The following is a 17,638-nucleotide window of genomic DNA, read 5'->3' as shown; positions in this document are numbered from 1 at the left end:
ATCCCAAAAGTGTGTACGAGAGATRTAATCGGGAAAAATAGAAAGTGGAAAGTCAAAATTTAGGCAGTGGTGTTTGAATAAGGGTGTTTTTAACCAGGTATGAAGCTGTGTGAAAATACACTGCAAAACCACACACAGCYGAATGAAGTTGCCCTTGTATGAAAAAAAAAAAAAAAATCAGTTCTCCATATGCAATGTAAATTTTGCATTAATAAAATCAGGACATATTCTGTGACATAATTAAGAGCTGCTGCTTATTGTCCTTGTTTTTACCAAGCTTCCACGGGTTCTGCTGATCTTCATATAGCAATGGATTTCTAGGCTGATTTTTTTCTTTCTCTTTGCGATCCAAAAACTGTTTCAAGTCAGGGTAATAAATAAGGTGATTTCCAAGTAAGTCAATATCCAGCCTTGGTAAATCTGCAGCAACTCTTAGATCAAAATTTCTATCAATTAAATTTTCTTCATCTGAGGAAGTATACAATTGTAGAAAGAGGCTGAACACTGAAGTATTTATTTTTCCTGAACTGTTACGAATTTCTTATCCATCCTCAATCCCTGTGTTCKTATTTTGCTCATGTAGCATCACCTATCATACAGCCATATTTATTATTTATTAAGTTGTTCATTTAAGATTAAAAAGCTGTGGAAATGTATGCGATACCTATGGTTCACAACTTTAGAAAATTGTGATTGAGATGAAAAGTTAATGGATTTTTAATTTCTTTCCTTGGCCACATTGCCAAAGCCACAATTTGTATTAATTACATTAATTGCATCGCATCATGATAACGTAAGAGTGAAAATATGTTGAATATTCCTCAGTGATTAATTTTAAACCAAAATCTCCCTAAASTGGTCAAGTATTATTATAAGACAGTGGGGTTTAAGCATTATTGCCTGTAAATATTGAAATACAGAGAAATTTGTGTGAAGGATATTACTTCAGGGATTTTGCACTTGGAGATTGTGCATTTAGAGTTTAGAATGTCTACTGTGGCAGAAGATAAGGACACGAGAAGTTGGAGTGACGACAAGGTAGAGTGAGCAATCCCATCTTTTTGCCCTTTAGCCAAARTTGTTTTGCCCTTTAGCCAGAATCAATATCTAGGGAAAAAAAATGCTAGAATAAGGCAACTTGTAGTGAAACTCCTACCCTCCACTGAGTCACAATTTAGGGATTTTTTGGGCCAGAGGCAAATTTTGTCTGTTTTTTGTAGTGGTAAAGCTGTCCTCAGGCCTYCCAGAATCCCTCTCAGGCAGAGAGGAGCATCTTTTACAACAAAAGTGGATGGGATTGTGAAATGGAGACACAAAAGTGTTTGAGATCACGTGGTGGGAGAGTGGTAAGGGAGCGACACCGTGGAGTTGTGAGGATGTTCTCTGTCAGATGAAGGAAAGTGTTGGAGTTCAGTGGCTGAAAAAGGGAAACACTGCACCCACCCGAGAGTGCCATCATCTGTGGAGATGCAAGTTGACCCCAGTCATGGAAAAATTACAGAAAAAAATTCTTCCTGGAAGCTGTCTGGAGCAGATGAAGGACAGGTGGACAACTGGGAATGATCTGCACAGATTTACCAAGGCATCATCACGCCTGAGCAATCTGATTCCTTAATGCCACCTTTAACTTTGTGTTCTTATTGTCCAACCCTCTGCTTCTTTAGAGGAAGGCTGAACAGAACGGGTGCCTGAACTCCTGGCAGCAAGAGTTCACAATTTGTGCCACAATGGCAAGTCACTCCTGCCATTTCCTCTCTTCTGCTCGAATCAGCAGTGTGCAGGCCTGAGAGCCTGACTCTCTTTCTGTGACAGTTTAGTGTTTTAAAGAACTTTGGATGAGGGACCTTATTTATAAAATTTGAGGAAATACAAGTTCACCCTGATCTTCCTTGACTAGATGCTTATCCTTTTTTTTTTTTTTTTCCAAAGTACTCCCAACAGATTTCTGAGGCTTAACTTCACAACAACCATCTTCCTTTTCCTACAAGACACCACATTTCTCATTAAATATTTATTCCCCTTTGCACAGATTCTGTTCTTGAGAACTGAAGTGATAGAAATACAAGGAGTAGTATTTTGTAGTTCCTTAAATATCCTCTGGATGTTTTTAAAATAATCTGTATCCATTGACTTAATTCTAATGTGGTGAGGAATTTTTGAGRGAGTGTTCTATACCAGAATTCAGTCGTGTTCATCTGTGCATGAGCACAGTTGGTTCCTGATCATTCACTTATTTTAATTTTATCTGTAGATCCCCCATTTCATCTGCTGACACTTCCTCTCATGGGGGCTCTTGAGCCACTTTCCATGCCAGTTCTATTTTAGGATGAATCAAGCCTGCTCTCATCCTGTTCAGGTATGTCCTGSTTTTGGTGTATTCTGAGAAAATTGAAATGCACGTGCCAGGGAASAGAAAGGAAAAATGCAAAAATTGCTGCAAAATCTGCATGGATGAGGAATTTTTCAACACATTTTTTATTAACCATAATCCTTTATTAGACCTCACAGAGGTGTAAACTATACATACAAATACATTAGAAAGATACCCTCTCAACAGTAATGCTTCACATTTTGGACCTGATACCAAGAGGGTTGCAAACATTTCAGTACATTCTACAAACCAAAGGGTGCATTAGCCTTTATGAATACAGAGTGACAAAGCCCTTTACTGAAATCAAAGTAGATAAAAGTGAAAATCAGTCAGCTACCTCTTCCAACCTTTACCTACCATAAATGCATATAAAAGCCTTTAAAAGCATGARTACACTATTATTTATGGAGCAAAGTTTACTGTTCTAGACAGCTCAGAGAGAGAGGGGAAGAGAATGGTCAAGATGGCATTACATGAACTGCAAACTAGCAAAACTTGAATTTTTTTTTTTATATTTGTACATATCAAGAGCTCCATTTTTTAAATTTTATTTATTGGTTGTTACTAGAAAAGCTTATAAGTGCTAAATGGGGAGAATAGCGCAACAAAGACATTGTTGAGGTATTTGGGGGATTCTGCAACACAATGATGTTACATACACAGTATGAAATATTATTTGTCATCAAGTAGTGACATTGTATTATGAGTAAGCACAAGAAAATAAAAAAGAAAGAATAAATCCAGTTAGAACTTGAATAGATATTTAAATGGTTTCTAGTAAATGAACACTTAACACTTGTCACTGTTTGGTTATAATGAGTTGAAATGTTAATAGTAGGATTATTCAGTAGTGAAATCAGAAATTCATGTATCCACATTCATGCTTTGCATCATGGAAACCCCAGTTTCAGTCAGGACCCCAGCTGAGGTCCAGCACTGGAGAAAGGGAGGACAGTGACTCCTTTTGGAAAGGCTGTCCTGAAAACCAAGTGCTGTTCATCTCTTCRTTTATCATTCGGGATGGCTTTGCCSTAATTTGGGAGAAAAGAAAGCTTTTACACAGTTTGATTATCAGCAGCAGGTGGTGCTGCTTCTTCTGCTTCAATTCTGTTTCCTAAAATCCTTAGTCTTGATAAACACGGTTCATATCCAAGCCCAAGACTCCAAGGATTAGGAAATTGTGAAAGAGAACCATCCCAATCTGTGCTAAAAGCACAATGAGGTGTCAGACTGCAGGTGAGGCTGCTCAAACATCGTGAAGTGCCAATGTGCTCTCAGTGGAGCCTTTTATGAAACTATTTCATCAGGCAGCTGCTCTTGTTACACACTTTTGACAATTATTTTTTCACAGGATTTCCATAKAATTCTGTTGGACAAATTCCTTAGAAAGGGAAATAAATGAAATTACRATTTTATATACTGTATCATGCAGCGTCACTTGCATGTGATTTATTATATTCAGACTTGTCTCTARGTGGAAATAATGAAGGGTACCATAATTCTAATGCAGTATTTATATCAATTTTATCAGAAGTTCTAATGTAAAAAAAAAATTAAGATAGAATTAATCACTGTGCACAAAATAAGGACATTTTACCTCTTTATTATAACATTTTAATCTGTTGGTCTTGGATCCTTTGTCTTTGATCTTTGTTAAAGTGACTTTTTTTCACAACACAAGCCAGGTTAATGCCAGTAAACTTGGAAAAGTGGGACATTCATTGGTTTCTTTTTTTTTTTTAATTTATGAAATTAAATATTTCACTACAAAATATGAGCTTCATTTAATCATAGTTGTACATATAGTTATCTGGCTAAACCTTTTTCTTTAGCATGAGAACATGAAGAATGATCCTGTTTGTCATGATAGACAGGTATTTTGTTGCTGGTTTAGAGGAATGAAATTATTCTAATCAATGGGAAAGACAATAAAATGCAATGCCTTTGATTTAGTAAAAAAAAGGGTGGGAAAAATTATCTCTCATCTCTGTTTTGTTTCTTGAGAATTTCAATAAAGAGTGCAAGTGTCGATATTTTAGGTGGGTGTAGGGTAAATATTTGTGGGAAAGAATGTTTAGCAGCAGAAGTATCACATTGATACGTTTTATGACTTATGTGAGCCAAACTGGCAAAATAAAAAGTCACTGAAGAACACAGAGAAATCAAGCATTTTTATGAGTAATCTGCCATATAGGAGTTTGCTAAGTCTTTTCCACTTCTGATATAGTTAAGGGGGCTGTGGAGAGGGACGAATTATTCTTACAAAAAATATACAAATGACAAATTAATAGTTGAGGTGATGACAGAAATTTTCTCTCTGCTCTCTTGATATTACCCATTATTCTTGTTTTGAAGAGATGCTTACACTGAAAAAAAATTACACTTAATAGAAGTTTTATGGAGAAAAATGAAACAATTTTAATTAAAATTTTATCTTTTTCATAGTATGGCCCTCAGAGTTAGTATTTTATATCTGTATCTAAACAGATAAATATGTTTGCCYGATGATGATGATGATGATGAAGAGGTGTCTTATGGTTTAAATATCTGGTCCTATCTTTAGGTATGAAAAACAAAGGCAGGATCTAAATCGTGACATCCACATTACGCAATGTTCTTCTAAAATTRGATTCTGTGTGGATTACTGAACATAATCCATAAGATTTGAAGAGTAAAAAGCAAGCATTTCAAATTTTACTTGACAGGAGAAAGAAAAGCATAAAATACCCGTGCAGACACACATGCAGATAGACATGCACAGGCTGTAACTGCACATATACACACATACATGTGTTTGTRTGTTTATATATGTGTRTATATGTGTGTGTTTATATATGTGTATATATGTGTATATATACACACACCCTTTATGACACTGGAAAGGATTTCCTAATCAGGGAGGTTCCTCTCGTTTTGCTCTCTGCTAGAATGGGATCTCTATGTTGTGTGAAATAATCAGATTTTAGCCATTTCCATAATAACCTCCATGTAAAAAAAAAATACATTACAAAAAAATATTTATATATATTGGATACTATGTGTTTGGACACTTATAGTCCAGTAGAACATCCCAGTGCTGGGAGAAGCAAAGTGTTTAGTGTAGGATTAGAATGGGTAGAAACTTTGTGTTAAAATCTCTTTTTCCCCCCCTCCTGTCAAGCCCAATTTAATCTAGTTGCTTTACTTAATGCTACTTCCACACATGAATTGGATAATTAGTWATCTCATTAAGACAAATKCTTTATTTTATGYGGATTGTACCCAAGAGAAAARAAAAAAAAAATCACTCAAAAGCCTCATCTCCTCCTTCCCCCTCATCCCCTGAATGAAAACAAAGTGAATCAAAGCAAAACAACCCTCCCAACAAACAGACAAACAATAAAATTACCATGCAATGGTGTTTTAACTTGGTTTGCCGGGCAGAGCAAGAGGGAGGAATAAACGTTGGTTTTGATTAGAAGCTGGGTGTTTGGAAAAGTTATTGCCACTGAACAGGATCCTAAAAAGAGGGATCACTATAAGCAGACCCCCCACCCCAATAAATTATTACTATTCCTTTTCAGACTAAAAATAAAACATTTTAAATATATCGTTTATACCTTCATCAGAATGACATAAGTATTCTATCTGGCCTATAGGTTCCAAGAATCTCTATTTGGGCTTAACTTAGCATAATTTCAAAACAAAAAAAAAATGAAATGTGAAATTTTGCACATTAGGATGTTCATAGTGACCACATAAAGTAATAAAAAAAAATTCACAGACTTTTAGCCATATATTTCAACTTTTTCTCACAATTTTAAACTGGCGAGAATTTTAAAAAATCAGTTTCCTGTTAGGAATTTTTTTTTTTCACTTCTTGTGTCTTTTTCTGCTTTTTTTTTTTTTTTTTTTTTTAAGAGAATTAAGTTTTGGAGATGTGCCATGAGTAAGAAAGTAATCAGGTAAACCTGAAAACGTCTGCTTAGTGAAAATCTCGATCATATCATGGCACTGACCAAGCCAAACAACACTGAATTCAGATTAGAGCATGGTTTAAAAATCTCTGCTGTGATATAGGACTTGTCATAACCTGAAAGGATTTCAGTCGTATCCATTGTTCCCTGACTTCTAACACTTTTATTCATTTGTATTTCTGATTTGGGGTAAAGATTCAGAATTTCATTTAAAATCTATGAATTTTTGTGGCATTTTGATGCTTTTTCTTGCCTCATCTGCATCGATTTAAGATTGCTCTGCTGTTTTCTGAGTGACAAAAAGTTGAAAAGTTATGGCTAGTTTTTATTTCTATTTTAATAACCACACCTACGTAATTGTCATTTTCATACATTAAAAAAATATTTATGCTTTCTTTTATATTTTAGTCAAGTACTTTCTTAAACAAAACAATAGCACCACTTTGGCATTGTTGGCCAAATCAGCAAGAAGTAAAGCAAATATGCAAATTCACTTTTCTCATCTTGTGATGTCACGCACTTGCTCGTTGAATGGAGAGGAAAGGAGAGTGCTTGGGCTAAAATCTTCATTAATAAACTTTAACCATTGATTCAGAGAAAGAGGAGCTCAGGGGGCACCTGAGCATGGTTCAGTTGTGTCTGGAATTCAATTTTGTAAAGAAAACCTGGCCCTAATTCCCCTTTTAACCTTCCCAAAGGAACTGACACCGTAATCTGCCTGGGGAAAAAGGAGGCTGATTTTAATGTCTCTGCAAGGATTGGGTGTGATATCCCATAGTCTGATTTTCTTGGCTGAATGGTGCAAATGAGCTCCTGCATTTCGCAGGTTTGTAGCACATTTTGGGAAGAATAAAGAATTTATTCATTTTCCATGTAAACTCTTAATGGCTGATTATGTTTWATACGGAGATGAGACTTAAACTTTTCCTACCGTGATGAAAGGGAGATTTTAACTTGGGTGGGTTTAGGTCTGCAGTGCTTTTCAGAATGACTGAAAATAATGAGGCTTAATGAAGTTTTTTACGTATSCATTTCAGCGACATTCTGTGTAACAATTGGAGGTTTAAGTCTGTTTCAGGATGCAAAAATCTGTAATTTCTGCCACGTGAGTTACACGATAGGAAAGGATGGGAAATGGGCTTTTCTTTATCATTCAGTGATTTATGAGAATCAGTGGCATCTGGTGGGAGCCCTGTTCCTAAGTATCTGGAGTGCTTTTAAAAATCCGGATGAACCTTTCAGCGTCACTAATTAGAAATTTTTCAATACAGACTGCTTTGTGCTTTAGGGAGGGAGATGCTTTGGCTCACGATTCGACTTCTTTAAGTAGCGGATTTATTGAGGTGATTAAGGTAATGMAGCTCTTTATCTTTCACTCTAACTGGTTTATCATGTGCTTCCTGCCACATTACTGGAGATTTTTTATCCAAAATGCATTTCTCACATCTGTGGGGCTGCAGCCACTTTCCATTTTGTGATRCCATTTATTCTCTGGTAAAGCAAAGTGTTGCCTTTGAAGTTTGCAGCTATTCATTATTTATTTTAGCTGCTTTCAAGAATTGTTYTAATTTGTTTAGACAGTTCCCAAATTGTGATAAATATTGCTGTCTCTGGGTGACATTTTCTAATTACGGTTTCTCAACAGGAGAAATACGGTGACATGAAGGTGAATGTGTGAAATCCAAGATAAGACCAAAAATTTGAATTAATTTGCAGGAATGAATGTAAAATGATGTAGAGTTATTCAGTTAAGTTAACAGAGCATCAGKAAAAAAGTTATCTACAAAGAAACTTGCTGCCACAGATATCTGCAAATTGCTTTTTACCTTTCTTCCCTCCTCCCCTCAGAACTTCAGAGGAGACAGGGGACAGRAAGGGTCGTGGGGCATGAAATGGAAATATATATTGTGCCTGTGACATCAAAATAATGGCTTATTCCTAGATTGCATTTCAGAATTTCTACAGCCAATAAAGTCCTTCCCTCTCCATCCCCCCTGCCAAAAAAAAAAGCTCTGCAGGAGCTGTGACAGGCGTCAGCATTGCTAACTCTGTTTGTTGSATTGGTGGTAAATAATTTAGGTTGGTTTCCACATCTGTTTCTCTTCACTTTCTTCCTTTTTCAACATAACTATCTCAGTCGGTGAGAGCTGTGACAGATTCTTTTTATTCATTTGCTGTTCTACTTTTACATTGCTCTGGCAGCTGATTGTGCTGTATAGACATCCATCTGACAGAAAGCAGAGGCTTGAAAGGATTGCACAGGAATACACTGAACTCGTTAGAAACACAAACCACAGGTTTTCTACGGGAATCACAAAAGGAACTGCAAKAATCTGTCAGGCTTTTATGACTTTTCCTGCTTGTTTCACGAGGAGCTGTGCATACACAGCCTGGAGAGAACTTTCTCTGGTGTTTTGGTCAATAGTTATTGACTTCCCTGGTTGCAGCAGAAAGAAAGGCAGATTTGAGCTGCCTTCAAAAGGAGATATTTCCTTTACAGATCTAATCTACCATCTCCTTGATTTTYCCCTTCACTCTTTATTCTCCAGGCCTGCTTTGGAGCTGACCAAGAGCCATTTCATCCCTTTCCTGAGCTCAGCACTCAGTCTGGTGAGGGGAAGGAGCTGAGTGGGACCAGGTTGGGATTTTTGGRCAGGTTGGAGCAGCACATTCTCCTCTCTCACCTCGGGACACTGCTGGCTCCTGCTCCCCTTCCCTGCRYGGCCAACTCACRCTGAGCTGGTTCACAAAAATGCAGYGGAGGACACGGCTTTTCATTTTGAAATCTGAAACCATTTGAGTTGATTTCAGCTGAATACTTCTGGAAGTATTTTGTTCTTTAATCTTTGACTTGGTCTTTCCACATTTCTCTATTATTCAGGGTAGAACCAGCGCACTGCCTGTCAAAGATGTGTGGCAGAGATGATCTGGAGATCCCTGTCCCCCACAAGAACTGTAAGGATTTTATTTATGGCTGATCTCTCCTCGAGGACTCTTTCTACATCTCTAATTCGGTGATGAGATTTGCTTTTCTGATTTAGAGAGATGGAGCAGCCCAGCTCACAGAGAAGTCACTTCTGATTGTGGGATGAATTGGAATGGAGGGGAGCTTGAGTGGCCCTTTATGATTGAATAAAATGCTGATATTTTGGGAGGATTTAGGCCATGGTGGGCTACCCTTTGAAGCCACTTGAGGGCTGTTTTTCAATTGTTTTCTCTGGGCCTAGACATCTCTGAGCTTGTGTGCCACATAATCAGAAGCCAAAACACCACCCTTCAAACATCTAAAAGGAAACAAATATCTGAATTTTCTTTTTAAGATGGGAAGGTTATTTTCATTTTGAAATCTGAAGCCATTTTAGTTGATTTAAGCTGATTATTTTTGAAAGTATTTTGTTATTTAATCTTTGGCTTGGTCTTTCCATATTTGCTTTTACTTGTTACCATTTTGGCCAGACCCTTTCATGTAACAAACTATAAAATAGCACCGTTGTACTATAAAACAGAGATTTTTACATACTGTTTGATATATGTGTATTATTGATATGCTAAATTTTACATACTGCATTATATGGAGGAAGAAAGAAGTTACCTATACTGTTGCAAAATAATTACCTGGAAGAATCATTACTGGTTCGAGAGCCTATGTATGTTTTAACTGCTTTTAAAAATCTTTTGTCTCACAAATTGCAAAAAAAAAGTTGCACGTTTGCAAGAGGAGGAAGAATAAAACTGTCTTAAACAAATGCATCTATAACCCATAATCTGCTGAAACGCCACAGATGGAATKACTGGATGTTGAAAACTGTACGTGTCACCTTACTGCTGCTGTTACTGGGAATGTCAAACTGTGCAAATATGAAGGGGTAGACAAACAATGTTATCAGACACTGTAAAACAAACAGCCTGTTGCTTTGTAAAGAAGTGCAAATAAAAAAAAAAACAAAAAAACCACCACTTAGACAAGGCTGATGGGTGACTCCAGCAGCCAGTGTTCATAGGTTAATTTAGTGCAATTGGATCCATCAAAAGCCCATAAATTTGTAGGCTTTTGAGGGGCACAGGACTTTGAGAGTTTTCGTGCAGGACATTTAAAACAGGTTAACAAACAGCAATATATCAACCACAGAATTTTTTAGCTCTGGGCTGCTTAAAATGTTCTGTTCTCTAAAGACTTAAATTGGAATGTTTAGTTGCATTGTTCACTGGGAGAATGCCCATTGGTTGAAATTGCATCAAGCTTTTTAAAACAAAGGGTTTTTTTTTTTTTAAGTCTTCCAATGTTTAACAAATAATTTATTTACAGCAAAGTATCCTGCAGATGGCACATTCATTCTTCTTTCTTGTGGATGGCATGTTCTTACATTCTGTAGTTTCTGTTTCCTGTGTTTCCTCTACTTGTGTTCTTCAAATGCACTTCCTGGAGGTTCAGAAAGGAAAATTTATTACAGACAGGYTTAAATATGTTGTATGATCACAAGACTTAAATTAGGGGGGAAAAGCTGTTGTCTAGAGTGCTGACATTGTTAGTGTTTTAATCAATAATTCAGTTGTCTACAGAGAACTTAACCATGCAGAACTTTTGTACCCAAAATTCCCTGTTCTCCCAGGAATAAACAATTTATCATTCTTAATCTTGGCAGATTTATCATTCTTAATCTGCGCACTGGAACCTGGATGGGCTCAGATATAGGGGAGGTGACAAAAATTTCCTTTCTTTCCCAAAGACATTTCCAAAAGCAGGGGAGCTGTAGGGGCCAGGGAACGTTGGAGCTGGAACTGCAGAATTTRTGGAATCTCTTGGACTTTGGTATCAGGTGTTTTCAAATTGCTCTGCTAACTGCACACTGCATAAATGGCACATTGGGTATGTTGGACTTTTTTTTTTTTTTTCTTTGAGATAAGGCCTAAAGGATGAAAAAAAGTGTGGGTTCGCTCTAGGGGCTGCAGCCATAAAATTTGTATTTTCAAAACAGACAAGTTGATGTGCCAGGCAAATCAARAGATCTTTGGAATTAATAATGCCTTCAGTTCCCTGTCATTCCATGCACAGGCCAGTKTTCAACAGGAAAACCATGGGTGTGGAATATACATTTCAATCTGATTTCCATATTTGCAATGCTAGTAAATATTAGCCAGGCCCAAAACTTTGCATATTCTGTATCAGACTAAAGGCAGAATTATTAAGTGGCTCTCCATGTTTATAATCCTCTTCAGAAGAAAAATTCTCAGTTAAGTGGAATTATGAGTTTTGTTCCAAGAAAAGCCAAAAAGGTAAAAAACCCAAATCTCTGTTAAAAGTGAAGTCATGTGTATACAGCCCTATCATTGTGTTACCTGCTATTTAAGCTCTAAAAGTAAGTGGCCTCTAAAATTTAAAAAAATAATAATATTTTCTTGCTTTTTAATCAACAAAAAGAAAATGGAAGCTAATTTGGCGCATAACAGTTGTGTGGGCTTTTTTTTTGTGATTTCCCATATAAAATATGGGAAATCCATTTCCCTTCAGTATCTATTAAATATAAAATAAATCAGAAACTTTCAAAGGATCAAAAAATTGAGTTCACATTGAGCATATTAATTCTCACTGGATTTGTATCGRTTTCTGATGGGTATGAGCTGAATTATTATAAGCACATAAAGCAAAAATCAGGCAGTACTAGTAATTGTTAAATTAATTATACCACCACCAAGTACAAAACATTGAGCCAAACTGGGATTTATCATCACTGACAAGCCAAAGTTGTTAAAAACAAAGTAGTCATAATGAGGAAATGTTTTTGTTAGGCCTCTGCCATTTTAGACTGGATTAATCATCTGGTCACTATTCCTGTGAACAGTTGAGAGGGAAGCTGCCTTGTCCTCATCCAGTTCTGCTAATATTGCTGTAGAATAACATCAGTCAAACAGCAAATCAGAAATGACAACAGAATTCTGCTTATCCATAAATTAAAACATATTTTGCTTTCTGCTGCCTGTTTCCTCTCCAGCTTTTCCAAAACTACCTTTGCTGTCTTTACTTTTTTCTAAGTTATGCCTTAGTTTTCGCCCTGAAGTGCTCATTCTGGGTGAACCCTTAAAYTTTCACTGATTTTCATTAAAATCATCACTTCAGAATTTCACAGGAGTCTGCCAGCACTAAGGATCCTRCTTTATTCTACAAATGCTTATATTGGTTACAATGAGCAAAGAAAACAGGAATTTCTTTACTCATCTGCCCAGGTTTTTTGTTTGGCTTTTTTTTTCTACACAACAACAAAACCAAATATTCTCCTCAGGGCTAACCCTGGATGCTCCTCCTTCAAGAGAGGTTAGCAGCCTATAGAGAAAGCTATAGAATACATTTTATTTGCCAAAAGTCACACATTCTTAAAGACTACAAGCTCTCGCTCTAAGAAATGGACAGTGTGAACCTTACAATGAAACAACAGCCATTTTGCTTTGCAGTGGCTTTCAAAGCATATTTAGATTGAAAATCAACAACTGGGTGTTTCCCAGATGAAAATAGAAATTCTCCCCACTGCTGTTGTTAAATCCGACTTTCAGATGGTTTTATCATCCAAATCAGGCAGGCACTAAGGTGCAGGAGGGGTTCACTCACAGCTTTTAATATTGACTTGTTGGTGGAAAAGGAGCTGTCATGATACAGACTGGCTTTGAAATTGAGGGAAGAGAATATTTCCTTCTCCAGAATCAGGATTCTGATGAATAACTACCAGTAAGTTTCTGGTAGTAATATGAATGCCAGAAAATGCTTTGACCCACACAATACATTGTTTTTTCCAAGTGTACAGTGCTGAGACCACTGGGGAAAAGGATCCCAAAATCCAAAAAAAAACAGGTGTGAATGTCTGAATCAGGTTCTCAGACCTGCATTTATACTGGTATAAAAAAGTCTGGTTCATTTCTCAAGTCTTTGAGAAGAAAGTAATTAGAAATAAAATTACCCTGAGCTGCTACTCAGACCCAGGCAAAGAAAAAAATAATAATTTTAAGGTGAGAGGTGCAAAAGGTGATCTTTGTTTAACTCAAGAACAGGGAAGCACAGACTCCAAGCTCATCACCTTCAGCACGGATTTTTGGAGAAAAGGCACCATTAACAGCAGGATTGCTGCTGCCTTGGAGATGGAAATGGTCCTTTGGCTGAGCTGGAAGCATGCAGCAGCATTCTGATCCTGTCAGGACACACATTCAAACCCCACATTGGCATTAAAAGTGCTCCTGCTCTGCTGGTAATCAATGGAAATCCCAGTGTTTTAACAGGTATGTACCTTAGCTATGAATTCTCTGAGGTCCCTCTGAAACCTTTCTAGTTCTGTGATCAGGAACATAAAAACAGGGCTGCAAAGTGAGCAAGCAGAGAAAATAATCCTCTGAAAAGGCCAAATCCTTCAATCTGTTACTCCTAAAAGTTCCCCCATTGGCTCGGTGACGTGGCCTGGCTTCAGCAGAAATTAGGATTGGTGCCACGGTGCATGTTCTGGCCTGTAAATGTGTCTGTGAGTGGATACCGAGCCAATTGTAGAAGAATCTGCCAGTCTTAGAAAAATTAATGAAATATAATGCAATACTCATTCTGTTTTCTTAATGGCATTTTCTTAAACTAACAATACTGGTATCTTTTCCCTTTCTCTCTCAGTCCCACTCAGTATTATTCGAATTTTGAAGATCAGATGAAATCTGAAAAGTAGTRTTTTTGAAAGAATCCACTTCCTAAAGAAGAGTATGGACTGGGAATCCAAGGAAGAGGRAACTCATCTCTAGATTTGAACCTCYTCTATTTTGCTCTCAGGTCACAGAGGGGTGGCATGGCGCTGTTCCAGGAGTGGTTTAGATTTGACAGTGGGAAAACTTTCTTCACATAAAACATTGTCCAGTGCTGAAACAGGCTGCCTGAGGAAGCTGTGGGGTCACTGTCCCTGGAGGTGTTTAAAATATAGATGTATTTAAAATATGTGTAGATGTGGCTCTTATGGACAGGGTTTACTGGTGCACTTGGCAGTGCAGAGTTAATCGCTGAACTCAATGTTCCTGGAGTTCTTTTCCAACCTAAATGGTTCTTTTTTTATTGGATTTTAAAAGAAGCCTGACCAGCATTCACATTCAGCTGGAATTTTGGAGGTACCTCGTAATCTCAGACTGATAAGAGCTTTATGATCTTGGTTCGGTGACACTGCTTCATTTGAGAAGGTCACACTCCTCCCTCATGGGTACAGCTGTGGAAATTGTTCAGTTGTTTCCTTTGTCAGAACAGTTTTTCAAAGTGCTRCTCATTGGTTTGCCAAATTGCTGTTAAAATTTAATTCACTTAAGGATAGTTGACTAAAATTTTAGTATTTTTCAGAAGAGAAAGAAAGAAATGTAAGAAAAGCTAGATGGTACCATGACACTGAAGACAGGACTTAAACTCCCCTTYTTGCTCTTGTTTAGCACTTTAAAGCTCCAAATAGAAAGTTAGTGCAGAAYTAGGATAAACCATTGCTTTGCTTTCCAGCAGAAATACTGAAACTGTCCACAAAAGAATATCCCTACTCCACTGAAGGAAAACTTTCCACCAGACTGTGCCGAGGAGGAACGATCTGCCCAAGGAACTGGGGAAATAAACCACCCACATAAGCACCAGAAATACTTTAAAAAACCCCCAAAATCCTGGATTTGTCATTTAAAAAGATTACAAGGAGATGCTAAACAAAAACTGTATCAGATGTATGAAATGCTTAAGAAACTGATTGTCTGTGAAATACAGCACCATTTATATTCCACCTGATCTTACCTTTCTTCTTGCATGTAAATAAGAACATTTTAAAGARGCCATATATATATTATAATACATACATATAATGCATTTTCTATGAATAGGAGCTATTTCTCSTATATAACATGTAATATTAAGAGAGAAAAAAATTGTTTCACTTGAAAATAATTACACCTAAGCATATCTAATTTTTTGGTTAAAATATGAAAACATATCAACACTATGAAGCAGTCAAATTCATTCATATCAGAAAAGTATCCAAAAAKAGGATGAACAAAGTCGCCTTTCTTAATGGAGGCATGTACAACTGATAGAGATAAGAGAAAAGATAAGAGAAAAAACAAAAATTACATGAGAATATGTACCATTGATTTTCCCTAATGAATTCTGCTTCTCTTCCTTCCACTGTATTTTCCTTTCATCTGTCAGAAATCTGAATAATAGTTTCTCCTACCTCCTCTGAATTTTTGCTTCCTCAATCTAATTCTCTCCATCCTGAGATAAAAATGAAATTTTGTTTGTATTTCCCATCAGATTTATTTTATTGCCAAGTCCCTATGAAGAAGCATTTATGATTTCTTTTGTTCAACAGACTTCTTTTCACATACAATTTCTTTAAAGGCGTTGTTTTCTCTAAGATTAATTTGTTTCAAATTTCATTTTCTCAAAAATCCATCTTTTGTGTGTGATGACCTTGGTTCATTCAGTTTTGCAACACTTTACACCTTCTCAACCTCTTTGATCGAATTCCTCTTTTTCTTTTTTTTTTTTTTTTTCCTTTTGCCCCTCATTTTCTTTTCACTTCCCTTTTCCCCTTTTGTGAGTTTTTTCCTTTTTAATTTCCAGGATGATTTCTCCTGCAGCCAGGCTGTCTCAATTCCCCAATTACATACTCCCTCTATTTTTTTTCCTTTTTCCAGCGCCCCTCCTGAGTGCTGCATCCCCCGATGATGCTGCACAAAGCTCTTTTTTCTGTAAGAAMAGTGTCCTCCTGCCTGTGTTGTGACCTGGGGAGAGGACAGCTGCCTGAGGATGACCTCACTGCTCATTCCTCCAAGGAAAGTGGTGTGGAGATCCATCARAGAGCTGGCAGGTATCTCGTCTCCTCTGCTTGGATGTTTTATCCATCGCCTGAGCAACCAGCACGGGATTCCTGGCCAAGCCACTTTCCTTCTCTCCCAGCAAAAATTCAGTTCATGTGCACCATAATAATAATAATAAATAAACCACAAGGTTTTTCTTGTCTGAAGCTGAGCTCTACCTGAAGGAGCCTCCTCTGGCTGCCCTGTGTGTCCTTTGAGGTCAAAAGGGCCACGGGGATATTCCCAAAAAGGGTCCCAGAGACACCAATTTTTGGAAAACTTGAGGAAGGAGTGAAAAGATTGAATTCCGTAGGTTGACTTAYGGAAAAGAATGGATGCTGGAATGATTACAATAGTTCTTTTCATAAAGTTGATATTAAGGGTTTTAATATACAGCACTGGTTTCCTGAGTTCCTAYGAAATCTTAGGTTCCAGGTCTTGTTAGCAAAAAATTTCAGATAGCTGCAGGAGTGGTGCMAACATATGTGTAGGACAGACAGGGTCAGCAGCAATAAAATAAATCATGGGAGGCTTGCAGCAGAAGACAGATAATATGTGAAACAGATGTTCAGACCYCAAACAGGAGAGACAGTTGGACACGAGCTGAATTCTAACCTAGCCTAAGATGGGTTTTCTTATCCTAAAATCTGAACACTGAGAACTCCACAGCTATATAAATAACACCAATCAATATTGGGAGTGCTTGGAGGATGTACATCGTGAACTTTAAACAGTTAAAATGGAGTATGCAATGATTGCAGTGACTCTCCGTTTAATTTAGTTCTGACAAATTAAAAAAGAAACGGAAAAATAATGAAGAAAAAAGAATTGTTCATTTMAATGTAAAATGAACAACAGAATGGCTGATTTCCTTCTTCCTYTCCTTGCTCTACCTCTCCCTGAAATTGGAGGATGAGTGAAGAGATTCTGGACAGATGAGTTGTTAAACATTCAGTGTTTGGTTTCGCTTTTGAAAGAAGTCTTGGGTGATATTTACCATTGGATGATGTGAGCACTTGTCATTGTCTACCCCATGGCAGGAGAAAACCTCACCACTGCCAGCTGAGCAATCCCAWGTTTTATTCAGTGTTCTGAGAGACGAGATGGAACACCACTTCATACTTATTTCCTACCTTGAAAACTCTTTTCCAAAAGAGTTTGGAAAAAAATCGAGCAGGCAAAACACATCAAGTGTTTTCTACATTATCTGCTTTAATAAAATTTTCCTTCCCTAAAATATATAGGATTTTTTTGGGTTGTTTTGGGGATTTTTTTTGGGTTGTTTTGAGAATTTTTTGGGTTGTTTTGGGGATTTTTTTGGGGTTGTTTTGGGGATTTTTTTGGGGTTGTTTTGGGGATTTTTTTTGGTTGTTTTGGGGATTTTTTTGGGTTGTTTTGGGGATTTTTTTTGGGTTGTTTTGGGGACTTTTTTGGGTTGTTTTGGGTTTTTTTTGGGTTGGCTGTTTTTTTTTGT

This window comes from Malurus melanocephalus, unplaced genomic scaffold, assembly GCF_030028575.1.
Source record: "Malurus melanocephalus ecotype Western Australia unplaced genomic scaffold, MMel_1.1 scaffold_1026, whole genome shotgun sequence".
Classification (NCBI taxonomy): domain Eukaryota; kingdom Metazoa; phylum Chordata; class Aves; order Passeriformes; family Maluridae; genus Malurus; species Malurus melanocephalus.
The sequence above is the reverse complement of the archived record's forward strand: the minus strand, read 5'-3'. Positions refer to the sequence as shown.